The sequence below is a fragment of the Panthera leo genome, chromosome A2 (genome assembly GCF_018350215.1).
Source record: "Panthera leo isolate Ple1 chromosome A2, P.leo_Ple1_pat1.1, whole genome shotgun sequence".
Lineage (NCBI taxonomy): Eukaryota > Metazoa > Chordata > Mammalia > Carnivora > Felidae > Panthera > Panthera leo.
This window is the reverse complement of record NC_056680.1, coordinates 109285414-109313065: the sequence shown is the minus strand read 5'-3', so window position 1 is coordinate 109313065 and position 27652 is coordinate 109285414. Positions and strand designations below refer to the sequence as shown.

Sequence of the window (27652 nt, the reverse complement as noted above, 5' to 3'; positions counted from 1 at the left end):
TTAAAGTATTTCACTGTCACAAAGATGTTATTCTGTTTATCATCAAAAACAAATTTTTTGTTTGTTTTCACATCGCTTTTAAAAAATCTCACTAGTAAATCTGGCATTCTAAAAACGGAGATTATTGGGGCACCTGGGTGGCTCAGTTGGTTAAGCGTCCACCTTTGGGTCAGGTCATGATCTCATGGTTCGTGACTTCCAGCCTCTCACAGGGCTCTGTACTGACAGCTCAGACCCTGGAGCTTGCTTCAGATTCTCTGTCTCCCTCTATCTCTGCCTCTCCCCACTCATGCTCTCTCTATCTCTCTCAAAAATAAGTAAACATTAAAAAAAAAATTTAAACAGTGGGATTATTTCTTTTACTCTCTCTCTGCCCTTCCCTGGTTTGCGTCTCTCTCTTTCTCTCTCTCTCTTTCAAAAAATAAATAAACATTAATTTTTTTATTTTTAAAGGGGGGCAACTAGGTGGCTCCGTCGGTTAAGCATCCAATTTGGCTCAGGTCATGATCTCATGGTTCATGAGTTTGAGCCCCTCATTGCTCATAGTGCAGAGCCTGCTTGGGATTTCTCTCTCCCCGCCTCTCTTTTTCTGCCTCTCCCTGACTTGCTCTCTCTCTCTCTCTCTCAAAAAATAAATGAAATGGTGGGATTAAAAAAATTAAAAAATGGTGGGATTATTTATTTTTAGAAATATTTATTATTAATTTGATAATTAACCTCTGATTCATAATCTAATCTGTGAGAAGATTTTTAAAAACTTCCTTTAGGATACCCTATTATTCAGGATTAGATGACAAATCAATTTTACATTCTTTATATCACTTTGGTGATGGTAGTCATTGACTATGTGGCTGGCTAAGCAGAGTAAGTGGCAAGGTAAAAACTGGTTAAAAGTCCCTGGTTTAAAATGACAGAATTAAAGGTGCCTGGCTGGTTCAGTCAGTAGAACATGTGGCTCTTGGTCTCAGTGTCGTGAGCTTAAGCCCCACTTTGGGTAGGTAGCCTACTTTAAAAAAACCCCAAAATTAAAAATTACAAAACAAAACAAAACAAAACAAAAAATATGTCTTGGTAAACCCAACCTTAAAATGGCAGAGTTAAATAGTGGGGTCAGATGGTCTGGTTTATCTTCAGGACAGCTGTATGAAGAGTCTATGCTGTTGTGTTAAACAGATTATTCTGATGTGCAGCATGTAAGATTCATCCAAGTTGTCTTTTGATATTGTATCAGATGGTAAGAGCTTCTGTTATCACTATAAATTGGAGTTTTCTAGTAAATTATTAGAAAACACTGTTAGAAGAATTTGGTGAGTTGGTAGCTCTCTTGCTCAAGCCTGAAAATCTCAGAAACAAATTTCACCAACTATGTCATTTGTTTGTGATTGTGCCAGTTACAACATGGCTCCTGTTACTGTCCTTGGTTTAACTCTGGAAAATGCTGTTGCTAGGCAATAAGGACTTACTGGTCAGATCTCAATGGCTTCTTGAGGAAAATCCCAAACTCATACCTTTGTTGCAATTCTTGCACTGACTTCTTTTTCTGTGACATTGCAAAATTTATGTCAGGTGTCTCCTTTTGAAGTGATGATGCAAACTGGAAGTGTTGGAAGGGAGTCAAGGTGGGCAAGAAATGCAATGTAGGAGGAGTGAAATAATCTGGGGGTCAATTTGCCTTTCTTCATGTTTCACACTGAGGCATTACCATATTTTCACAGAGTTCAAGAGATTGCAGCTGCCCTCTCTGTGCCACTTAGCCATTTCATCTCAGGCTGTCTTGCGTACCAGCTTTTCATCTATAAAATGGAGGTAACGCTATTTACTGTTAGTGCCCTCCTCACTCTCTTCCATGTTGGAATATTATATTCATGATTATTCTTTGCTCTCAGTTCTTTGAAGATCACGCTTCTGTAGGGTGATGCTTGCCAGTGGTTGCTGTAAACCTCTAAATTAAACTGTGCCTGTCTACAGACTGTACAAATAAATATACGACATTTTTATTATTGCTGTAGCAATAGAGCGGTATGACACTATTTGGCCCCAGGTGTATTTTCTAAACCTTCTCCATCATACTATTTTTACTTTGGTGGCTGTTGGAGTTTGCTGGGCTGTAGTGGTTGAGAAGTGGGTACGAGCTTTGGAGTGTGATATGATGTATTACGGTGACTCTTTCAAGTCATTTATTTAAAACCTGGAAAGTGCGTAAGGGTTTACTTTCTTTGCTCCAGGGCTAGCACACACATCATTATGAATTATCAAGCCATGCTGACAGTGTACTTTTCCTTCTGGGTAAAGCAACTGTAGAAGCACGTATCTATGGATCAGAGACCACTAGCCTGTGGGAGGGAAGAAGAATGGAGGTCCAAGTTTGAGCCTTAGCTGTCACCCCTTGGCTTTGGACATGTCTAGAGATGCTTGAGATTGCGGCAGTGGACTTCTGTGTATTTACAGGAGAGAGAGAAAAGGTACTTGCTCTAACTAAGGAGAGAGTCAGAAGACACAGGCTTAGTCTCATCGCAGGGTCCTGGCTTTGGAGTAGAGGGTGGAACCGAGGATAACACAACAACTGTCCTTTTGGAGTCTCCTCTGGCCCAGCCCACAATACTGATTTTGTGGGAAGGGGCTTTAAGCGGACCAGAAAGGGAGAGGTTCACAGAAAGTGTCATTGAGCCACTACAGATTTAAAACCGCTGTGTTTTGGGAACTGGGTAATAGATTGAAGGAATCTTGTGGCTTTGTTTAGTGGATTGGAAATTCCAGTATCAGCAGTTATGGCAGTGACAGAACACAGAGCAAATGGTAGCCACACCATGTGAGACTTCCCTGGGACTCCAGAAATCATTATGTAGTGGAGTGTGTATGTGTGTGTGTGTGTATGTTGGGGGAAATGTGTATGGGGATGCACTTCAAGAGTTCTATTAGTCCTAAGATTACAGGTGGAGATAGAATCAGAGACACCATGTTTCACACTTATCGGGACCCTCCATTTTGTTTTAGACCAGTGCAGTAGTTTGCTTAATAATTTGAAGATAAATGGAGGCAGAGAGGCACAATAATGTGGTCTACTTAATGCCTGTGAAATACACACTTAACAATGGTTAAGATGGGAAATTTTATGTTATGTGTATTTTACCACATTAAAATTAAAAAAAAATGGGGTGGGCAGGAGGGAGATACAAGTTACTTCTCCTTTTAAGGAAAAACAGGTACTATTTTTACATTTAATTTAATAAGTAGAAAAACGTGGGATAAAGGATAGCCTCAAAGGGATTTCTGCCAGTCAGGCTGAATAATAATCCACTCTGGTTGAGTCATTAGCTCTCCTATCTGGTCATTAATCCCTGTGCCTTGAAAACAGACAAGTACCAAGCACAATCCTTCAATCTACTTTCCAGTAGGATACCCGAATTACACTCACTCCACTGAACCTTTTCCAGACCAGATGTTTGAAGACTTTTCAGTCCTCTGGATGAAAACTGTCCTTTATCTTCTTGATTTATGACAGCCTTTCATTTAATGATCAAACGGAGCCACTAATAATTCTGTTCTAGATGTCTTAGAAGGTCCTCAGCAGAATATTTATGTCTCATAGGCTCTTGGCCTTCAATCCTGCTTTACTCTATCAGACGCACGGGTCTTAGTGCCCTATGCGCTCTCTTCCATGTTGGAATATTATTTACATGATTCTTCTTTCCTCTCACTTCTTTGAAGATCACGCCTCTGTAGGGTGATGCTTGAAATGGCTATCACTTGGGGTGAAATACACCAGGTACTACCCTAAGCCACTCCTGTAACTTGAACCAGGTGGGCCATGGAATTCCATTGTCATACTTACTGGGTGTTATGAAAGGTTTTCTGTTTTACCTACTCAATGCAGTAAGGTTTGGGAAATGTGATTCTTGTGTAGTGAGCAATAAAATGACTATATGTTAATATCTGCATTTTCTTTTAGAAGAAAGATAATGAAAGGGATATCTTTTCTTAAGAATGAGAAAAATTATTGGGGCGCCTCGGTGGCTCAGTCAGTTGAGCATCTGACTTCGGCTGATCTCACATGATTTCACAGCTCGTGGGTTTGAACCCCACGTCGGGCTCCGTGCTGACAGCTTGGAACCTGGAGCCTGCTTCAGATTCTGTGTCTCCCTCTCTTTCTGCCCCTCCCTGCTCATGCTCTGTCATTCTCTCTCCCTCAAAAATAAATAAACATTAAAAAAAATTATTAAAGGACTCAACAGTAAGACTGAAGTGGTTGGAGCACTCAGAGAGAGGCACAGTTAGAAATACAACTTGCTATTTCTACTTGAAATTTTCCCCCTTGGCTGTAAGAATAGCACCTCACAAAGCAATTGAGAGGTCTAATCTTTTTAGTCTTTAGACATTATATCACACAGTCATGCAGCAACTGATTGGAAAACACTTGGTTTGATTTTGCTAAGACCACAGACCAGAGAGTATTTATTCTTACCTGTAGGGGAACAAAGGTGATTACAGTTCCAGTAAATATAAAGGAGAATATATGCCATTTTGAGGCCACAAGACCACCTACCCTCTCTCCAGAAAGGCTTTCTTATCCATTGTTAGGTGCCTGAAATCATGTTATGATTACTTTTTCTCCTCTGTAGTTTAAGATCTTATATGTAAATGTCTCTGCAAGGAGTTAAGCCACTTTTTCTAAGTGTGGGAGTATCTGTTTTAAAGTCACCTAGGGTACTCATTAAAATGCAGATTTGTACCAAGGTCATTTGAATCAGAAATTTGGGGATTTACATTTCAATCAGCCCCTAGGTGATTGTTTTCCACCAAAGATGGATATCACTATTTAAATCTCTTAGAGTCTTTTTGACATAATTGAGCTGTTTTGCTGAGGGCAAATGTTGGCAGGGAGGAGATGTGGAGAGCATTCAGGAGAGGGATGGGAGGATAGAGCAACTCTCAAGGGAAGAAAAAAAAGGAGGGAAAAAATGACAGGAAATAGAGAGCCTGTTAGGAGAGATACTTGTCCTGCCTGTTTCACAGTTTGATCTTTGGAAATTGGGAAGGGCTTTGAGGGAGTTCCAGAACTTGCACTACAGGAGAATTTAAAAGAAGAAAATACATACTCAGGCCATAGGCAAATTAGAAGGTACAGAGCAGACATCCTATTCAACAATGGGGAATGATAGCTTGAAACTCCTGGAAATACTACAAGAAATTACAAATTGAAAGAGGACTTAGAATGCCATAAACACCATATTTTCACATCCCCAAACAGAAGAACATGAATGCAAATGAATATAAACACACATTTAACAAAAATATAATGGAAAATTATGGAAAGAATCTGATATGTATTATAAACCTACTATATGCCAGGAACTTGCACATACTTGTCTAATCCTTACAACCGCTCTAGGAGGTCCTTTTATGGTCAGATTCAAAAATGAAAAACAGGATCAGAAAAGTTAAGTACCTTGCTCTATATGATCATCGGATAGTGACTTAGGAGTCCACATTCTTAACACCGGGCACAGCGGGTTCCGTACTGTGGCAGAGACAGATAGTTGCTCGCCACAGCCCAAGTTATCTTCTCTCTGCTAAGTATGCAGCTGGACTGCATTTCCCAGACCCCTGCATTGAGTTGGCCATATGATGAGTTTACCAAATGTATTGATAGAGGAGGTAAGAGTTCCACTTCCAGACCTAGTCTAAAAAATTCTTCTATGAATACTCCTCTTTCTTTTCCCTCCTCTTGCTTGGGATAGAGAAGCATCCCAGGGCAACTTACATGGAGCTTACAGGCTATATAGCCTGAGATCCTGATAATTGTATAGACTGACCTGCATAAGCAAAACACAGATTCCTCATATCCTTGAACCCTGACACCTATTGATTACAACGATTATCCTGTCATAACTAATGATGTGAAGGAATCATGTTACACTTCTAACACTCCAGGGACAAATGGGCAAATGATATATGAAGTCTATTTTATAGGAAACATACCCAGTAAGGAAATGTACAGAGCCATATTCCACCTAGAGAAGAGTTAAAAATTCGTAAATTAAAATGTGAAATGTGTGGAAAATACTCTGGGGGCCAACATTCATTTACACAATAGTAAAGCATTATATGTTGGTATAATCTTTTTTTTTGGATGGAGACTAGAAAATATTTATTAAGAGCCATTGTAACTTGTATCCATTTGAATTGAAACCTAACCCTAGATTTTAATCCTAAATAATTATTTGAGATAAAACTATCAGTATAGAATTGTATTTATGATGGCTAACAAACAAACCGCAAATCCAAAACTAATGCATTAGAATTCTCCAGAGAAATAGAACCAGGGTGTGTGTGTGTGTGTGTGTGTATCAAAAGAGATTTATTTTAAGAAATTGGCTCATGTGATTGTGTTTCAAGTCCAAAATCTACAGATTAGGTCAGCAGACTAGAGACCTTGGGAAAAGTTGCAATTTGAGTCCAAAGGTAGTCTGCTGGCAGAATTCCCTCCTTTTCTGGGAAGGTCAGGGGTTTTTTTGTTTTTTTTTTTTTCTTTCTATTAAGACTTTTCAACTAATTGGGTAAGTCCCACCTCACATATGGAGAGCACTATACTTTACTCAAAATCTACCGATTTAAATGTTAGTTAAATATTGAGAATAATATTTGGCCAAATATCTGAGTACTGTGGTCTAGTCTAGTTGACACATAAAATTAACCACCACAACTAATATAGTTAAAAATTATGAATATGAAAATTATATAGAAACATGGAATGTCATTTTCTCATTTCATGGAAGCTTTTTGAATGCCCTGATTGCCAAGACCTGTGGGTGATGATGGATAAGCCTTATCTTTTCATCTCAAGATGTTTACAGCCCAATGAGACAGGCATCCTGGGAGACTGTGTGTGTGTGTGGGGCGTGTGTGTGTGTGTGTGTGTGTATGTGTGTGTGTGTGTACGGTGGGGGACAGGCTTTGCTTGTGGAAGGTGGGGATTAGTGACAGAGGAAGCTGAGGGAATGGGTAAAGATCAGCTAATGAAAGGCTAAAAGATGAATTCATTGCTGAGGCATTTGGGCTTTACCCTATGGCAATGGGGAGCCTCGGAAATGTCTGTGAAGACAGAAGCTTTGCCTTTCTGGGAGATGATTTTGGTAGTAGGATAGGGATTGGTGTATAAGGAGGCCTCAGTCTGGGAGACTAATTAAATAGGCCTGATGAGAAATGACTGGGGCCTGAATTAAAGTGGTGGCAGGGGAGATGGAAAAGAGGGAAGAGATTTTGGGAAAATATATAAGTCAGAAGCAGTGGCTTTTGATGGTAGACTGGCTATAGAGGCTAAAGGAGAGGAAAAAACAAACAAACAAACAAACAAACAAACAACATTAGGAAAAAGTCCCAGACTTCTGGCTTGTGGTTTCTTCTCCACAAAGATACAGGATAGACGAGGAAAAGCAATTTGGGAGGGAGGAGAAAATGAGAGTTTGAGTCCAGTTTTGAATATGTGTCACTTCTTTGTTTCACGTGCTTTGGGACAACGACAGGCAGGGTACAGTCAGAAGACAAACCAAACTAGTTATTTTAGCAGAAAGAAATGAAGATAAGGGAGAGATAAGCAAGAGAAAGCTAAAAAGGGACACTTCAGTAACAGATCTATTAATTGCAGGAAGCAGCTTCCATCCTACAGCTGAGGGGACCAAGAAGTTTGGAAGAGGTCCCCTGTGGAGCTGGGATGAGCTGAGGAAAAATGAGGGGGTTGGGCTGAACCCACAGGTGCCACTGGAGGGAAAGGCTATTGCTGGGTGGGGCTTCAGGATGGGAGGGGTTAAGAAAGGGCAAGGCCCTTCTTCCTCCATGGTGGCCTCCGCATCGTCTCAACACCCCGTTTGCAGGGGTTGGCCCATGAATGGAGTAGAATTGTAGTGTGCGCAGTAAGAATCCCAGCATCACAGATTGCAAGGTACAGAAGGATGGTTTTAAAGATGAAAAGAATAGCTTAATTTAGAAAACAATATTTGAAAGTAGGCTGAAAAATCAATGACCAAGGTATCCTTCTCAAAAGTTAGGAAAAGACTAAACTAAAGCAAGGAGAAGAAACAGTATTAAGGAGCAGTAATTAAGGAAATTGAAAACCAATGTATAATAGGGAAAGTCAACAAAGTTTTTCTTTTTCAACTAGAAAAATTGATGAACTTAGTAAAACTGATTATGAATAAAAGAGAGAACTTGGCAAAATTCACCACCAGTGTCTTAACTGGAGAAAGCATATTAGGACATATTCCATCATCATTAAAGAGAGAAAAAATACACATGGAACAACTTCACCCAGGGCATTGAAACCCCTTGAAACTGAAAATGAGAAGAAATGTTTCTTTGATGTACCAACTTGGAGGCCAAAGCCTGCTAGAGCTGTGCTGCTTGGTCATTCTAGAAGGAGCCCTCTGATTTCAGAAACTATGTCAGCTTATTCTTGGATGAGCAAATGCTCAGTAACAGGACTAAGAAGACATCTGCTGTAGTTTGTTCATTCAGTGACCAAACTTGCCACACAGAACATGATGACTCTCACTAACACAAGGTAGGACAAAAGAACCCGGACACAAAAGATTGCATTGTGTAGGAGTCTGTTTAATGTTGCGAGGAAGGTAAAACTGACTGCTCATGGTAGAAACCAGAACTGTGGTTGCCTTGGGAGGAGAACCAGTAACTGGGATGAGGCATGAAAGTGCTGCTGGGTCTGTATGTGGTCACGAGATGTACTTGACTTGAGAAAATTCATCAAGCTGTATGTATGCATGTTATACTTTAATAATAAAAAAATACCATTAAAATTCATGGGAATAAATAAATTGGGATCGAGACCAAGAGAGGGCATCTGTTTTGCTTTAGTCTCGTTTCTTTGCTAGCCTTACCTGACCCTGTATTGTCTTCTAATTTGCTTCTTTGCTTTCCTTTCAACTGGATCAGCAACTTCTTTAATCAGGAAGGACTCGAGGTCTTGTTTGCAATGGCTGGAGATGTTGAAAGGCAGAAATACCTTTTGGTTTTCGTTAGGAGGATGTCATCGGTTGGATTTCCTCTGTACTGGCTGTTTGCGTTGATCGCCACTGCTTTGCAAGGCTTTCAATCAGGGAACTGCAGGAAGAGGGACTCTCTGCCAGTGCCTGTGCACTCAACTAAAACCTTTGGCAAAACTGCTCATTTGAAATGCGGTGCAGAGAGAAATTTGATAAATCTCTCTGGCTTCAGACACGAAAAAAGATACCTCTGGGCTGGGCATCACCCAGAAGACCTCCCCGCTGTGCTATTTCCTAGTCTACCTAGTCTAACAGATACGCCCCAGACAAGAGTGCTCAGATTCCGGGTGTCTGCTTGAAGCTGCACTGGGAATTTTATTGTTTGGCTTTTTCGTGGCTTCTTGCTTCTAGGTGTTATCTACATAGTAATAACTTTAATGGGTTGAATTTAAAAATTACACATTATAGAATGACAAATACTAACCTCCATTAATTAATATTCATAAGACATACAAAGGCACAGACACATATGAACAATTTTCTTTTTTTTTAAAGTTTATTTATTTTATTTTGAGAGTGTGGGGGGGGAGGGGAGAGAGAACATGAGCAAGGGAGGGAGGGGCAGAGAGAGAAGATCCCAAGCTGGCTCTGCGCTGTCAGCAAGGAGCCAGAGGAGGGAATCCTGAGATCGTGACCTGAGCCAAAATCAAGAGTGGGAAGCTTACCCCAGGCGCCCCACATTAACACTTTTTTAAAAGTCCCCAAACAAGGTTAAATTTGGTTAATTTACAGAAAAAATCAGTATTAGCAGTTAGATAAGTTGTCAGAGGAGCTCAAGTGGTACATGACTGATTTTTTACACTTTTCAACTATGTCAACTGGTTTCACGTAGATACTTTGTCAGACACTTAGATTACAGCAATCTTTTCATTGCTTGATTAAAGGTTTGACCACTTTCTAGCTACGTCCTCTAATAGGCTGCAAATACAGGCGTGAAGCTGTGAAGGTGGGTTGGAGCATCACGGGGCACCAGAGAGAGTGCTGCAGGCATCCGTTTGCTCACAGGCGAGAGGGAGACCTGACTACCACCTTGCACACAGTGCCACCAGGTCTTTATTGGTTTGCAGACACTAAGAAATAAGTTCTGCCAACAAAGTGGAAACAGAATCCTACACAGGCCCCCTCTTGGTTTCTTGCTTTCATTAAAAAAAAAAATTAATGTCTATTTATTTTTGAGACAGAAAGACAGAGTTCCAGCTGGCGGCGGGGGACGGGGAGGGGGAGGTGCAGAGAGAAAGGGAGACACAGAATCTGAAGCAGGATCCAGGCTCTGAGCTGTCAGCACAGGGCCCGATGCTGACCTGGGCCAAAAGTTGGATGCTTAACCTACGGAGCCACCCAGACTCCCGACTGGCTTTCATTTTTGAAAATATTTCAAAGCTTTGGTACTTGCCACTGCATAGTTGCAAAGTATTTTGGAGAAGCTCTTAATGCTTCATCCATCATGTGTTGTGATTTTAAAGCAAACCATAAAAAGCCCTGATGATGATGATTTTTTAAAATTGCTTTTATTTTTTAAAGTTTGTAACAGAAAGTTTCTAACAGAATCCAAACTATAAAGAATAACAGAATATAAACTCATGTACCTACTACCCAGATTAAGGAAGAAATTTTATAAATGTAGTTGAAATAGTTCTCTTAATCCTTCTCTGTCCTACAGGTTTTCCTTTTTCTTCAGTCAGATGTTTATCACTGCATGAGCTTTTTAATATTTTATATATATCCCTAATACTTGATACTTAATCCTTTAATACTCTTAATCTATATTTTATTATGTATTATATATATATATATATCTTTAATACTTGATTTCTTACTATGCTGTGTATATATTATACGATATATACTATACACTTTGGGATATATGTAAATATATAAAATAGGGTATATATATGTATAATTAGGTGTATATATATATATATATATATATATATATATAATTAGGTATATATAGCTATATATATATAGTTATAATATATATACATACACATATATACCCTTAAGTGGTATGTGTGTATGTGTACAGTATTGCTTTTCATTTAGAAATTTTATATAAATTGCCTCATACTGTATGTAGTCTTGTTATTTGCTTTTTGGTCAAGTTTCTGTTGATGCAGTACAGATGCATTCTTTTTTACTGCTCTGTAACACTCCGTTGCATTAATACACTATTATTTTTTATTAAAAAAATTTTTAGTGTTTATTTATTTTTGAGAGAGAGAGAGAGGGAGAGGGAGAGAGAGAGAGACAGGCAGAGACAGACAGAGTCCAAGCTGGGGAGGGGGGGCGCAGAGAGAGAGGGAGACACAGAATCTGAAGCAGGCTCTGGGCTGTCAGCACAGAGCCCAATGGGGGGCTTGAACTCACGAACTGTGAGATCATGACCTGAGCCGAAGTCGGACGCTTAACTGACTGAGCCACCCAGGCGCCCCACATTAATACATTATTATTAAATTTTCCTGTTGTTGAGTATTAGTTCATATTAACTAATAAAATAAATATTTGCTAAAAAAAAAGAGAAACTATGCTACCACTTGGTTTGTTTTTGTTGGTTTTGTTTTGATTTTCTGATTTAGGTCAATAAGCTTTTGTTTTCTAATCAGTATATTTGGAAAAAGGCAGGACTTGGTCTTTAGTAAACAGTGTTACCGGGACCTGGGTTGAGAGCACATTTATGATGCTGTTCTTTATGCTAGCATTTTAATGACCTCATTTCTACTTCCCTCTCCTTCATGGTTGGGAACATTCTGTCAAAGCCCATTCTCTTTCTCTCTGTCTCTCTCTTAATTGAAATATAATTCACGTACTATAAAATTCACTCTTTAGAGCATAAAACTCAATGGTTTGTAGTGTGTTTACAAAGCTCTGCACTATTTAATTCCGTAACATTTCATCACCCCAGAAGAAAACCCCATTCCCATTAGTAGTCACTCCCATTCTGCCCTACCCCCAGCCCTTGAAAACTACTAATATACCTCTGTCCACAGATTGGCCTATTCTGGAAATTTCATATAAATGGAACAACATTTGGTCCTTTGTGAGTGCTTTCTTATATTTAGCTCCATTTTTCCTCCATGTTGTAGCATGTATCAGTACTTTCATTCCTTTTTATGCATGAATACTATTCCTTGGTACAGATACACCACGCTGTATTTAGTTATTTGTCAGTTGATGGACCTTGGATTGTTTTCACGTTTTGGTTATTGTAAATATTGTTGCTATGAACATTGGCGTGTAGGTTTTTGTGTGAATACGTATTTTTAATTATCTTGGGTATATACCTAGGGATGCAATTGCTGGGTTCAACTTTTTGAGGAACTGCCAAGCTATTTTCCAACGTGGCTGCATCATTTTACACTCCCATTAGCAACGTATGAGGGTTCTGCACATCTTTGCTAACACTTATTATTATCTTATTTTTAAGTTAATATTGCTTCCTTTATTACGTAAAGCCAATACTGCTACTTCTAAGTTCAACTGTGTGCATCTCTATATTGTTCAAAGTGCTATGCCTGTGATGTTAAAGACAATCACTTCCAAGTGTCATCAGGCAGTGGCTTCCTGTGGGTGTCATCCATTATACCTGCTCCCCATTTCACATGAAATCAACAAACTGCTCTAGGAAATTAGGAAGTTCTCCCAGGCCCCAGAGTAAACATAAAGTCAATGCTCTTCCACACCTTATTGTACCAGAAGCAACAAAATTCTGAAGGAGACGCAAAGATGTCACAGTTGGCCCAACTTGTCAATACACCATTTTATGATTTTCACTAACAGAGTATATTACAATGGAACTCTAATTTGCGTCATTGTTAGTTGTTACAAGGTATGGCACATTCTCCTGAGGACACATCATGATTGGATTTCCAAGATGCTAGGTCACTCTCAGAACAATCTCCCAGCTAGTGAGTGGAGAGCTCACTATAGGTGCAAGGAACTGCTTCCGGCGTTTCAACTGCGTGCTCAAAATAATGTTTTGCAAGATTAGCGCTGGTTAGAAGTGTGCACATTTCTTTCTTTTTTTTCATGTTTCAAGTGAATTCTAGTTCGTTGGCATGCAGTGTGATATTGGTTGCAGGAGTAGATTTAGCGATTCATCACTTACATACAACATTCAGTGCTCATCCCAACAAATGCCCTCCTTAGTGAGAAGTGTGAACAATTCTGAGGCAGTCTCCATTACACGCTTGCTAGAATTAAGTCTGCCTGACTTAATCTTACTGTAGCTAGTATATTAGAGCTGTTACATGTAGAGAGGAGATTTATTTTCCATTGTATGGTTTAGCTTAAGAGAGAATAAAGAATCTGGGGCCAAAATTATAACCAGATTGTGACCAATTCTCTAAGCAAAAGAAACAAAGTAACTGTTGAGGTAGCAAAGAGGCAATAATTCTCTTCATATGGCCTTGTACTGTTTTGTGAACTACATGATTAAAAATCATGGGTTTAACAAAAATCTTTACAAGCCAACTCATCAAAACAGACATTGGGCCAATAAGAATTTAATGTCACAATAGTGTGTCTTCAGATTTTAGATTTACTTAGGACCATTTTCGCATATTGATAGAATATTTAGTTTAACCGATGACAAGACAGCTCCCCCTCAATGGAACCCTGGCCTAAACATACTTGTTTTGCTTATATAGCAAGAGGATACCATTAAACATGGGAGCTTTTGATTTGTGGCACTGAATGATGGTCTACACAGCATTCTTCAAAAGCTACAGTTAAGGATCCTTCTAGCTTGTAAGCAGTACAAGCCTGACTGAGGTCTTCTGGCTCATTTGCTTGGTATTCATGTTTTATGCCTTGAAATTTCTTTATGATTGCATCCTTGGGGCTCACATTGATCACTTTACTTTCCAGAGGAGCTGGTTCTGATACCCTTGTCTACTCCTCCCACAGAGAATAGTTTCTGTCCTTGGGAACTAGGAACAGAGCAATCTCTAGGTCTCTCCGGTTCTTCTTCCTTTCAACTTGAATGTCCAAGGATGGAGGCAGAGCCATAACTACCATCTCAGGTCTGGAAATTGCTTGAGAACAAAAACAAACAAACAAAAACCCACAAAAACATCAGCTGCTTTTTTCTGGATTCCTTAGTTTCAAAACTTGCATCATACAAAGTATAGCGACATCTTTTTCAGGAAGCATTTCTGCAAAATGCTTGAAAGGATCGGTTATGGTTTAACCCACATCTCTAACCAAGATTTCTTTCCCTTCTTCTACAATGATGCACTTTTTATCTGCACTGAGACAAAACATGGCAGACTTCTTTCTTTTCTTGATTTCTTCTGGTGTGGAGCACTTCTGAACTTTCATGTCATAAAAAATAAGATATACTTCATCGGCAACTTGCATTTCTGAGGACTGTCTCCTCCATTAGAATGTATACTTTATATGGACAGGGACTTTGTCTTGTATACTGTTGAATCTGCAAAGCCTACCACAGTACCTGGTTCCTTCCAGGACCTGGGGGACAGATCCACCCCCCTCACCAGCTTGGGTCTGTGGGGTGGGGCTTTCTTCATCTACTAGGGAGGAGAAGGCTGAGCTCAGGCTGGCACCTGGCCTCAAGGGGCAGGCAAAGAATCAAGCTGGATAGGGGAACCGTATTTCCCCCACTCCCTGAGGGCTGGGGTCACGTGATACCCCACCTTTGCTATTGTCTTTAAACAAATTATTATTATAGCTATCCTAACAGGTCTGGAGCGTACCTTGTGGTTTTGATTTTCATTTCCCTAATGACTAATCATGTTGGGTATTTTTTCATGTGCTTATTGGTCATTTGTATCTGTGTTTTTTGGAGGACTCTCTGTCCAAAACCTTTGCCCATTCAAAAATCGGGTTATTTTTTTAGTTGTTGAGTTCTAAATCTGCCTTATATATTATGGGCATTAGATCCTTATTAGATATATCATTTATCAATATTTTCTCCCATTCTGTGGGTTGTCCTCTCACTTTTTTTTTTTTTTAATTTTTTGTGTTTATTCATTTTTGAAAGACAGAGAATGACAGAGCACAGGCAGGCGTAGGGCAAAGAGAGAGGGAGACACAGAATCTGAAGCAAGCTCTAGGCTCTGAGCTGTCAGCACAGAGCCGGATGCGGGGCCCAAACTCACGAACTGCGAGATCATGACCTGAGCCGAAGTGAGACGCTCAACCGACTGAGCCATCCAGATGCCTCTCACTTTCTTAACAGTGCCCTCTACAGCACAGAATTTTAAAAATTTTGATGTCAATTTATGCATTTTTTTCCTAGTGTGGTTTGTGCTTTGATGTCAGATCTTAGAAACCATTGCCTAATTCAAGGTCACAAAAACTTATACCTATGTTTTCTTCTAACAGTTGTACAGTGCTACCTCTTACATTTACGTATTACATTTAAATACATTTTGAATTAATTTTTGTATATGATGTGATGTAGGGTACAAATTCATTCTTTTGTGTGTGTATAATAGTTGTCCAAGTACCACTTGTTGAAAACATTCTTCTTCCCTCATTGAATTGTCTTGGGGCCCTTGTCAGAAATCAATTGATCATAAGCGTATGGGTTTATTTTGGGGTTCTGTTAATCTTTATGTCTATCCTTATGCCAATATCACACAATCTTGATTACTATAGCTTTGTAGTAAGTTTTAAAATCAAGAAGTGTGAGACCTTCATTTTTGTTCTTTTTCAAGGTTGGTTTAGCTATTCTGGATCCCTTGCATATCTATATGAATTTTAGGATTAGCTTGTCAATTTCTGCAAAAATGCCATCTAAGATTTTTATAGGAATTGTATTGAATGTGAAGATCAATTTCTTTTACCATCTTAACAAATTTGGAAGATATTAAAATATCTTCTGATCCATGAACCTCGGACATTTTTTAAAATGTTTATTTTTGAGAGAGAGAGACAGAGAGACAGACAGACAGAGAGACAGAGACAGAGAGAGAGAGAGAGAGAGAGAGAGAGAGAGAGAGTGAGAGCACGCATGTGCAGGGGAGGGGCAGAGAGAGAGGGAAACAGAGGATCCAAAGTAGGCTCTGTGCTGATAGCAGAGAGCCCGATGTGGGGCTTGGACTCATGAACCATGAATTCATGACCTCAGCAAAAGCCAGCCCACTTAACTGAGTCACCCAGACGTCCCTGGGATGTTTTTTATTTAGTAAGATCTTTATCAGTTTCCAGTGATATTTTGCAGCTTTTGGTGTACACACCTAGCAATTATTTTTTCTACAATTCTTTTGTTAAATTTACTCCTAAGTATTTTATTGTTTTTGATTCTGTTATAAATGGAAGTAATTTCTTAATTTAACTCTGGATTGTTAATTGCTAGTGAGCACATTCTATCTTGTCTAAGAATGAACTTTCAGTTTGATTGAAGTAGCTTTCAGGATTCCCTCTTAAATTTGGTTTAACAAAAAAGATGATTGCTGTAACAGCAAGCATTTAGAGGAAACATTAAGGCCACATGGGCGATTTTTTGTAACTGCTCAAAATTTGAACTCATAGTTCTGAAATTGAGTTTAATGTCATTAGAGGAAGCAGAGTGTACACACACACACACACACACACACACACACACACACACCCCTTTTGTAGCAAGTTATCAGTGAGAAAGTCTTGGCTAGTGCTTATTAAGAGTAGCACACAAAAGCATTCATTTGTAAAGGGAGCATTTTGAAAGGGCACCTGGGTGGCTCAGTCGATGGAGATGGAGAATCCACTCTTGATTTCAGCTTAGGTCATGACCCCAACTGATGGAAGGATGGAGCCCCATGTGTGGGGCTCTGTACTGAGCATGGAGCTTGCTTGAGATTCTTTTTCTCTCTCTTTCTCTCTCTCTGCCCCTCTCTCTGGCTTGTATGTGTACCCTGTCTAAAATAAAAATTAAAAAAAAAAAAACTAATTAAAAACAAAACAAAAACCCAAAGGCAGCATTTTGGAAAATATCTTATTCTTCAGACTTCAGTCACTATAATTCTGAAGCTTGGTTAGTAACTTCTCTTTGTCCACATAGTCAGATTTATATGATTTACAAAATTTAACTTCCATAAAATATGCTTCTGTTAAATATACTTGGCTATCCCCTGAGGGTAGGTTCATGTCTCAAGAATACTAAGTGTTATAAACACTTATATGTCTCTCATGAACTTTTACGGTCTCCAAAAGTGCCTGTAAAGTGCAGTAGATCCTCAAAAAGGATTTCACTAATCCAATTTATCCTATCACTAACCAACGGATACTCTTAATTCCCTTCATTTTCAGGGTTGAAGCAAGAGAATATGTGGCTATTTATTATTCCCTGATCACTCTGTCAATTTCTGAGAAGATAAAAGATAACTTTTGCTAAAAACTTTCCTTATAACGTGGCCATGGACAAAACAAAATTCTTCAGTTATACCCAAGTTGGGACAAACACTCGGGGCGTGTAGCCACCCTGCCCCTGCCGCCCAGGCAAAGGCTCCAAGTGTGAAGCAGCACTGCCCTCTGGTGAGGAAACTGGAAAAATGACCAGTTTACCAAAGTCCCCCCTCGGTGCATCTGTGCCTATCCGTTTAACTGTAGCCTAATTGGAACCTAAACTTTATGGACCACCAATTTTTACCACATATTTCCATCACAGGCTCACAGGTATTCAATTTTTATTTTTATCCTAAAATATATTCCATTTTTATCCTTAAAGAACACTTCCAGTGTTCTAATAATCATGATCCTCCTTGCCCCACCCCCTAAGTAATTTAATGTGTTTTAGATTACTAAAACCTCACCATGTTTCACCAAATAAATGTAGTTAAACAACATCAAGTATGGTGCTTCCTCAGTTACGAATGCTTCATGACAGCAGGATGTTGCCCATATGGCTGAAAGCAGGACAATCTACGGAGATAGTCTGTTTCTTCTAGATACACTGCCCCTCCTTTTTGTGGCGAGAAGCTGGAGGTCCAGAGAAATATAGGCATTATCAAAGGGTGTGATTTGTAGTCCTTGCCCCTTATGCATTTGTCCAGCTCTGTTATTGTTACAGGATGTGACAGGATGTCACTCTGTAAAGGCGGCAGCTGCTTATGTAACAGTTCTGTCACCTTGGTAGATTGACACTGTGATGAACCCTGAACATGGAGATTTTCTCAGCCATCAAATATGACTCTCATTTTTAATATTCCCTGAACCTTATCCTTCATGCCATTGAAAATGGTGATGTTTGGGAGAAAGAAGAAGTAGGGAGGTGGAGAGAGTTAAGCAAGGAACAAGCGAGACCTTCTGCAGTGGTTTGTACCTTCCTTAAAGCAGAGAAGGGGAGTTAAATCTTTGGAGCAGAGTGTGTCTCCCTCCTTTGCTTTCTCAGTTTTCTGCTCTCTTTCCTTGTCTCTTCCTATCCCTTCTATTTTTAGGTAGCTGGCCGAAATGTGTTTTAAAAATTACCAAATGACCCGATTACATCATCTTTCCCCTAAACTTACCGTATTTGTTTGCTTTACCCTGTTTTCCCATTTCTACCATTTTCCACCTCCCATTTCTCGGTCTGGTAAAACGGCAAACTTCATAAGCCCTGTTTGAAATGCATGTATGACTAGATCAGAAATCGGGGTTTGCTTTGATGCTCTATCATGTGGGGTTAAGGCTTTAATGCTAAGTCCTCTCCTAAGCTGCATTTTTCTTATATATTCACTCAATGGTGTATATTGAGAATCATTTCTAGGGCTGCTGCTCATGCCTATGTGAGTTGTATACTGTACAACCCTGCTTGGCAGCCCCAAAGAACACAATCCTTGTTCTCATAGAGCTCACAGTCTAGTAGTAGAAGATCACATCTGAGGGATATATGATGATCATATTATATTCTATTCGGATGTCTCAGATACCTTAAGTTCACGGTGTTTTAATCTAGACTCAGTAGCTTATACCCGGAATTCCAAGCAGGGACTCAGAAATTATCCTAGGCATCTTGATCTCCCCCCATCTTTCAGTGACTTGATCCCATTGATTGTGTTATCACTGTTGCTGTCCATACACCCAAGTGGTTTATGTGGTGTGCAAGATTGCCTGGGCAAGAGCGTCAGTGGGGCTGAAACCAGGGCTGAGCCCTGCACCTGACATGAGTCTGCCTCAGGTGAGTGGAAGGGCAATCTTTCCTGTTACAAAGGGGCTCTTTTTCAAGCTAGGTGTCTACAGGGGTGTGTTGTTCAGAGAAGTTCCTTTCTTTTAATTCCTCTGTTTACCAGTGGTGACTTGGTGATGTTTCCTAATTGGTACAAAGGTTTATTAAAGAATAGTGGCCAACTCTCCATTACATTAGTTCGATGACATCCTAACTGCTCTCCTTGCTTACTTCTCTCTTCCAGTCCACCCTCACAGGCAGCTGGTAAGGATGATTTTTATAAAACTGAAAAGTGACCATGTTGTGCCTTGCCTGAAATCCTTCTTTTGAAGTCTATTCCTCTCAGAAAAATTGCTTTGAAAGCCAGTCTCCAAAACTGTGAAAAATAGTTTCTGTTGTTTAAGCGTCTAGTTAAGACTAGACTATAGTATTTTGTTATAGCAGCTTGAGCAGACTAATACAGTCCCTTCCAGGTACTTTTCTCTACATCTTGAATAGTCACTCAGCTCACTTCTCTTCTTTCATGTCCTTGTCCACATGTGACTTTGCTCCACACATCAATTATTCTTGTAATACAGTTGACTTCCTATGTCCTCCTCGGAACATCCTGGGTGTTCAAGAAATGTATATTAAATGAATACGTTGATTCTGTGTTTAAAATGTTAGAAAAATCTACTGCTTCTTCACAGTTCTTTCAAGAGAGAGGAGGTCATATCAAACCTAACTGTTCCAGTGGAAAAACTTGCAATACAAATAACCAAACCAATCAAGTGAAATATATTTGGTGGGTTTGCACCTGGGTGGACACAGGGATAAAATCCCCAGTAGACACACTGAGCATATGCTTAGATCACCAGGAGATAGAGACACAAGCAAATTGAAAAAATTTGGGGAAAAATGGTACTTCAGGAAATGCATTGCATTATTATCATGGTAAGAGTCTGAACTTTGCTGAAATTCTTTTTACCTCAAGTTTTACATCTTTACAAAAAGTGATAATATGGTAGGTAGTGGTGGAGTGGGAAGCATTGTCTTTAATGCTCAGGACTTCTGAAGATCTTCATCAAGCCCTGGGAAGGTGTTGTACCAAATATTGGTCAAAGTTTAATTTCCTGGCTTTGTGATAAATCTGTCAGTTTATCAGCTCATATGGCAGGGCAAAATTTCATTATTCTGGAATGAAACTTGAAGGAGTTTGAGCTTGAGAGGACAGGCAGTATGCACCTTTACATTAAAGCAGAACATTTGCTTCAAGCACTAGGTTTTGCTGGTGACTGGTGAGCACTCAAGGGCAAAGTCTCAGTGGAGAGGAGGAGAAAGACCTCCCTAGTTGGTCCGCTCCATTCAGTTCCTTTTGCCATGTTGGAAGCCGATATGATTGACTTTCCTCTTCCCACACACCCCTCGGGCAGGTTGCCCTTCCTGACTTAACTATCTTCATTCAAGACTGCTCTGGAGGTATAGTCTCACCTGATTTTATCTTTGTAAGGAATTAAAAAAAATGTTTATTTATTTATTTTGATAGTGAGAGGGTATGCACATGAGTGAGGGAGGGGCAGAAAGATAGGAAGAGAGAGAATCCCAAGCAGATTCTGTGCTGTCAGCCCAGAGTCCCATGTGGGCCTTGATCTCATAAACAGTGAGATCATGACCTGAACTGAAATCAAGAGTTGATTGCTTAACTGAGCCACCCAGGTGCCCCTCTTTGTAAGGAATTTAATGGGTGATCCTACAGTAAGATTTATTAAGACCCAGAAATCTATAAAGATGTCCTTCATGAAAAGGATTTCTGTTCCTTGTGGGGAGAAGAAAAAGGACCAAATTAAGACAAATAGTGAGATGGGAGATCAGACAAAAATAACAAGGAGAGTTAACAGACTCCTTAACATGACATATATCAAAATTGGAGATGTTTAACTTACATAACAGAGGGAGAATTCAACCACATGGACAGAAAGAAAACATGTAAAGGCAACTTGTTGAATTAAATTTTGTGCTGTTTATCAACTTGAATATCTTCATCCTCCCTTTTATTGACACAGATTTCTCTCTGGTGAAATCATTTCAGTGACTAAGAAAGGCTTCATCCTCTGGCCTTGTCTGCGATGAGGGCTCTCTGGGACACCCATCATTGTTTGCACTGCTTGGTTTGAGTGATGCAAGACCCAAGCAGCAACCTGCAATGGCTTTGGCCTCTCTCAGTGCCTCGGGCCTTGTTCTAGACAATATTTCTTTTTAGGCTAAGGGGTGGCAGGCTGCCCACACTGCTTTATTCCAGCACCAAATGAAACCTCCCTTAAGTGTTACTACATGTTAATAAACATAGTCAGTGAAACCCACTTAAAAAGAATGACCTGTTTATGAAAGAAACCTTTTGAAAGACAGAATATTTTCCCCTGTGGGCCAAAGCTTAGGCAGAAAAACAAAGAGCTCTTTCAAAGGCTTTAAACATGATGGAGGATAGATTCTGACTTTCTAACTACAAAAATAATGATACTTTTAGCTCCAACCTGCCTTGCTCTGGGGAGCTGTAAATACACTTTATAGGCACAGGTTGAGCCTTTCCAACTTTCTACCTCCAATGCCATTTGAACTTGTTAAGGGTGAGTGATGTTAGCTCAAATTTATATAGAGAAACTGAGGCAATAGAAATCAAAGTGATTTGTACAATGCCACCAAATAATTTACAGCTGAAGTCAAAAATAGAACGAGTTGAGACTGAATGCTTCCGTTACATTTAAACATCTCCTGATATCAGGACTAGCTGCCTTCTTTTTTTCTCATTATCTTTTTCTTTTCTCTTTGTCTTCCATGTTTTGTTTCATTACTCCTGAATCAGGCCCAGCATGAGTGCAGGCACTTCCATCAGAAAGCACGAGGCGGTTCAGGAGGCAAAGGACCTACAGTTTGTATTACCAGCTTGCTGTTAATCCTATGAACAATAAAATACTATTAGCAAAACTGATCTTGGAAACAACAAAATTCTTTCATCCTAAATACTTTGTATTCCAATAAATCCTACCTTAGAGTATAAAATTTTGCAATTTTAAAATTTCCAGTGTTTGGCATTTTTCTAAAGAAATATTGCTTGAATAGGTTTTAATTTTCCCCCATGATTTGTGTCCTAGCTATCAGATGTACATGTATTCACTTATTCAGTAACATTTTTATTTTACAATTATTTATTTTGAAGTTACTTTTGGCTCAGTACTGGGCTATGTAGTATGACTTTGTAGAGCAAATCAAAAATACTTTTTTTTTTTTTAGACTTTTCTTAGGAAGTGGATGTAAAGCTTAGGAGTTGGTGTCTGGTTAATAGAGAATTAAGTTAGCTTAAAGGAAATAAGTGTCACTTTGAGTGACCATTACTGAGTCTGGTCTAACACTCTTTTGAAATATATTAATATGCTTCTCTTGTGCATGCCTCCAGTACCAAGGATCCCTTTGTCTTGGTTAGGTTTCTAGAGATGCTTAAGGAGAAATCAGTGCTCAGCCTTGACGCACAACAGGACCAAAATAATCCCAGAGACAATATAATATAAGAGCTAAAGTCCTCTCTCTTTAATTTTTTTTTTAATGTTTATTTATTCTTGAGACAGAGACAGAGCATGAATAGGGGAGGGGCAGAGAGAGAGGGAGACACAGAATCTGAAACAGGCTCCAGGCTCTGAGCTGTCAGCACAGAGCCTGATGTGGGGCTCAAACACACGAACTGTGAGATCATGACCTGAGCCGAAGTCGGACGCCCGACCGACTGAGCCACCCAGGCGCCCCAAGTCCTCTCTCTTTAAAAGAACTTACTGAGGGTAGTTAAAAAAAGATTTTGTAAACAAAATAAAAGCCAAATCAGAGAATATTTCTTTACCTAAAAACCTGTTACATGAGTATTCATAGCAACATTATTTATCTTAGCCAAAATGTGGAACCAACGTGAATGTCCACTAATGGATAAATGGATAAACAAAATGTGGTATATCCATACGGTGGAATGTTACTTAGACATAGAAGGGAATAAAGCACTGATACTGGTATTACAATATGGGTGAAACTTGGAAACATTATGCTCATAAATGAAAGAAGCCAGACATAAAGGGGCCACATATTGCATGATTCTATTTATATGAAATGTCCATAAGAGGTAAATCCATAAAGACAGAAAGTGAATTTTTTCCCCCTAGAATATGGGGGAAGTGACTGCTAATGGATAAGGACTTTATTTCAGGGTGATAAAAAATTCTAGAACTAGATGGTGGAGATGGTTGCAAAACCTTGTGAATATATAAAAAAAATCACTAAATTGTACCCTTTAAAATGGTGAACTTTAATGGCATATGAATTATGTTTGAATAATAACAATAATAACAGAAACAAACAGCACAAACCACCACAAAAAACTTGAAAATAGAATAGATGAGGAGTTAGGTGAGGGGCCTTGATGGCCTCCTGGACCTGGAAGGATCTTCACACCCCACTCTTGGAGAAAGGGACCAGCTTTGAGAGATTGCTCAGCTCTGCACAAGGGAGCATGGTGGAATCCAAGCAGACTTCAAGGGAGGGTTTGTCCTTGTGAGGGAGCATGTGAAGCCACTCATTGTCATCTGCCTGAAAATCTCCCTTGTATCTCCTAACAGGAAGGATTCCTGTTTATTCTTCAAGGGTTTTGCTTAGTCTATCCAACAACCCTTCACCACCTTTCAAAATGTTGGGCTGTAGACACCCAGAGAAGATTGAAGTGGTGTAGAAAGGGAAGTCATAGCTGTCAGACAACCTATTATAATCTACTTGATGTCCTCTCTCTACCCTAAGGCCTGAGAGTGATGAAACCTACCCCAGGTTTTGACCATCTGATTGACATCTACTGGATGACCACAACTCTAGATGCAGTGTTACTTCTGAAGTCAGTGTGATGGATGCTATGAGCCACACTGTTTGCTAAGAAGGGTCAGATTTTCTTCTTTCTTGCCAATTCTTCTGTTACTGGTTCTTCTAAGACTGTCACTCTTTTGATCTTAACCTTTACCCTCAGTAGCTTTGTGGCATGTTGTTGCAGTGAAAAGAGATGAGATTAGAAATCAGAATCACTGATTGTAAAATGACCTGTTAGAATTTGAAACACCTAGAATGGAGACTCCCAACCACAGTGTTGGATGAGTTGCAAGAGGTGCTTCAAATTACTGAGCTCTCCTACTCTTGGGATCACTCAGGGCCTAACTAGCTGTTAGCAGGCTAGTTCAGGCCACCTCAGAGAGAAACCTGGCAGAGTCTACAGTATGCCGGGAGGTGAGCACAGGCAGCTGCATCAGCATTTGTCGATCCCTGACAAAAAATTCTGTATAATGCCAATAGGGGCTCTGCCTCCAGTATTTTGGTAGCAGCCAGGATTGTACCCATCATGGACAAGTGTCCCATGGCCTGTGGGAGGGGGTAGTTTATGTTCCAAATAGCTAAACATATACAGAGCTCAGTCCAATGTGTAGATGGTCAGGAGTGAGCGGTATGGGACTAGAGTGGGCATTCTGAGTAGGATTCCTGAGGGCACTGGTCCATACCACAGACTCTAATTTACTCTTTTCATGTTTACGATATTTCTGTCCCATTTTGGCTGATGGGCCATTTTAGTAGGATTCAAGCCCACTGATTCTTCTAACAACGCACACACCTTTGGCAAATTAGAGATTTACCTGGAAATACTTGATGTAAAAATATTCTATTGGATCCAGTCAATTTGCATTATCATGAAGAAATTTAATATACTTTGTCAATGACGAAAGAAAGAACCATACCAAAATGATCAATTTCTATGTGTGCCCTGATGTAGAGAGGGATGTAAAGAAAGAAAAAGTTCTAGAGTTTCTGAGCCTCATTTTTCTCATCTGCCAAATAATGTAACTAATTAAGGCTAAGCTCAAATGTGACTTTCTTCTTGCCAGGCCCTAAATTAATTAATAGGTTCTTTTTATAAGAAATGAATAAAGGGTTTGGAATTCCAAAAGACAGATATCAGGTAGAAGGTTGTTTTTTGTTTTTTAAACAAAGTCCCTTTTATACTCAAAAACATTAATTAATATCAGTCATTGCCCTTACCGTTTTCTTAGCTTTCTGTTTTAAGTATTCTCTTCCTTGTTTCACAAATGGAATAGCAAAAATCTTCCCTTCACCCACTAATCTTGGGAGGCATAAATGGAGAAAGTCATCCATAGTCCAGTTCCAGGTATACAGTCTATTTACTGCTTTTCCCATGGAAAAGGGATTGCCTCCTTCCTTTGTAATCAAGTACATCTACAATGATGGTATTCTGTTATAAATGCTTTCCTTTTTCATTTGGGCCTCTGAGACATGGGTTTGGAAACACTTTCATGACACATGGCAAAACAAAGACTTTCAAACCCTCCCTTCTTTTCTTTTATATAAATTACTGCTTGTTAATGGAATGGCCCAAGCCTTGGGGTATTATACACTCTGGTGATCTCAAGTACATCCTGTTCACTAACAAAGTGGAACTTGTCACATGCCAAATAGCAAGGGAGACTTGGCTCACAAGAACATAGACATACAAGAATTTTGTGATAGACACTGTTACTGAGAACAGTATTATAGGGTTATTGTGAGGATCAATGTGGTTATATGTGTGGGAGCAGTTTGTACAATCAAGTCCTTTGTGTGTATGCTTTATTGTTGTTTTGGATAGAAGATGACTGCCAAATTTTCTCCTGATCTTAAGATACAGGATTGGTCTGGAATGAGAATATTTGGAGGTGTGATTAAAGGGCAGGTAATGAAGGGTAGTAGCTAGAATTTGTGGAGGGAGTGGGAGAGATCTGCCCTTCCTTTGTTCATTGTAACTTCTTCCATCAACCCAGAGGAGAGAAGTGCTTTTAGATTAAGAAGGATATTGTTCCCCTTTTACCTAAAAATACTTGCCTTTTTTTGAGGACTGCTTAGGAAGGATAGCTTCTTTAATGAGAAGTAATGTCATTAAAATACAGTGTCTGACATGCTGGATACTCATTCTAGACTCAGTGTCTGAGTGCACAGCATGAGAAAAACCAGATAGATTCTACTGTGAACAACCACCATGCCAGTAGTTTTTAGTGTCAAGAATAATTCTAGAAATGACTTTCTAAACCACATTCCCTATGCTATTTTCTTACCCTCCAAATGCTTTCATCAACTCTAAAAACTTACAGTAGTCTCAGGGGTGATAGGGGCGGGAGCTGTGGGAAATGTCTTTCAATGAAGATAGTTTTCCAAAATGTAAGTATTACAGGTTAAGGCTTGGAATTACATACCAACAGATATCACCTTAAAACATTCCTAAACCTCTTAATGCAAAAAGGATTTATTCTGACATACATATTTCTTCAAAGGAGGGAAGGCTTTTTATGTGTAGCCATTGTTCCAAATTTTCAGGATCTGAATCTGTAATCATCATTTCACTAAGAAAAAACAGACAATGATAGTCCTAGCAAGTGAATCAAGACTTATCTTCTTGAAGATTGAAATCACATCAAGTGCCTTTTCTAACCACAATGGTATGAAACTAGAAATCAATTAAAAGAATAAAACTGGAAAATTCACAAATGTCAGGATTTAAATAATATGTTACTGAACACCTGAACGGTCAATGAAGAAATCAAAAAAAGAAATTTAAAAAATGCCTTGAAACAAATAATGAAAATACAACATACCAAAACTTATGAGATACAGCAAAAGCTGTTCTAAGAGGGAAATTCATAGCAATAAATGCTTATCCAAAGAAACAAGAAAAATCTCAAAGAAATAACCTAAATTTACACCTTAAGGAACTAGAAAAAGATGAAGAAAGCTCAAAGTTAATATAAAAAGGTAATAACAAAGATCATAGCAGAATTAAATAAAATAGAGACTGAAAAAGCAATAGAAAAGATCAGTAAAACTAAGAGCTGGTTCTTTGAAAAGATAAATCAAATTGGCAGACCTTTAGCTACACTCACCAAGAAAAAAAAAGAGAAGATTAAAATAAATAAAATCAGAAATGAAAAAAGAAATGTTACAACTGCCACCACAGAAATATAAAGGTCTCATAAGAGACCACTGTGAACAATTATATGCCAACAAATTCAACAACCTAGAAGAAATGGATAAATTCCTAGAAACACACACCGTTCCAAGACTGAGTCATGAAGAAATAGATAATCTGAACACACTGGTTACTTGTAAAGGGATTAAATCAGTAGTCAAAAATCTCTGAACAAACAAAAGTCCAGGACCAGATTGCTTCACTGATGAATTCTATCACTGATGAATTTAAAGAAGAATAAGGAAAAATACTTCTACCAGTATTACACTAGTATGAGAGCCAGACAAGGATATCACAAGAAAAGATAATTATAGGCCAATAACCCTGATGGACATAGATGCAAAAATCTTTAATAAAATATTAGCAAACCAAATTCAACAATGTAGTAAAAGGGTCACACACCATGATCAAGGATTTCTTCCAGGGATCCAAGGATGGTTCATCATCTGC

At 39.1% G+C, this 27652-nt stretch overlaps 1 pseudogene; it reads right to left on the bottom strand.

Moving 5' to 3' along the window:
* Positions 1-13715: 13715 nt before the first annotated feature.
* On the bottom strand, positions 13716-14417 carry LOC122213187 (annotated as a pseudogene).
* Between the last annotated feature and the right edge of the window lie 13235 nt (positions 14418-27652).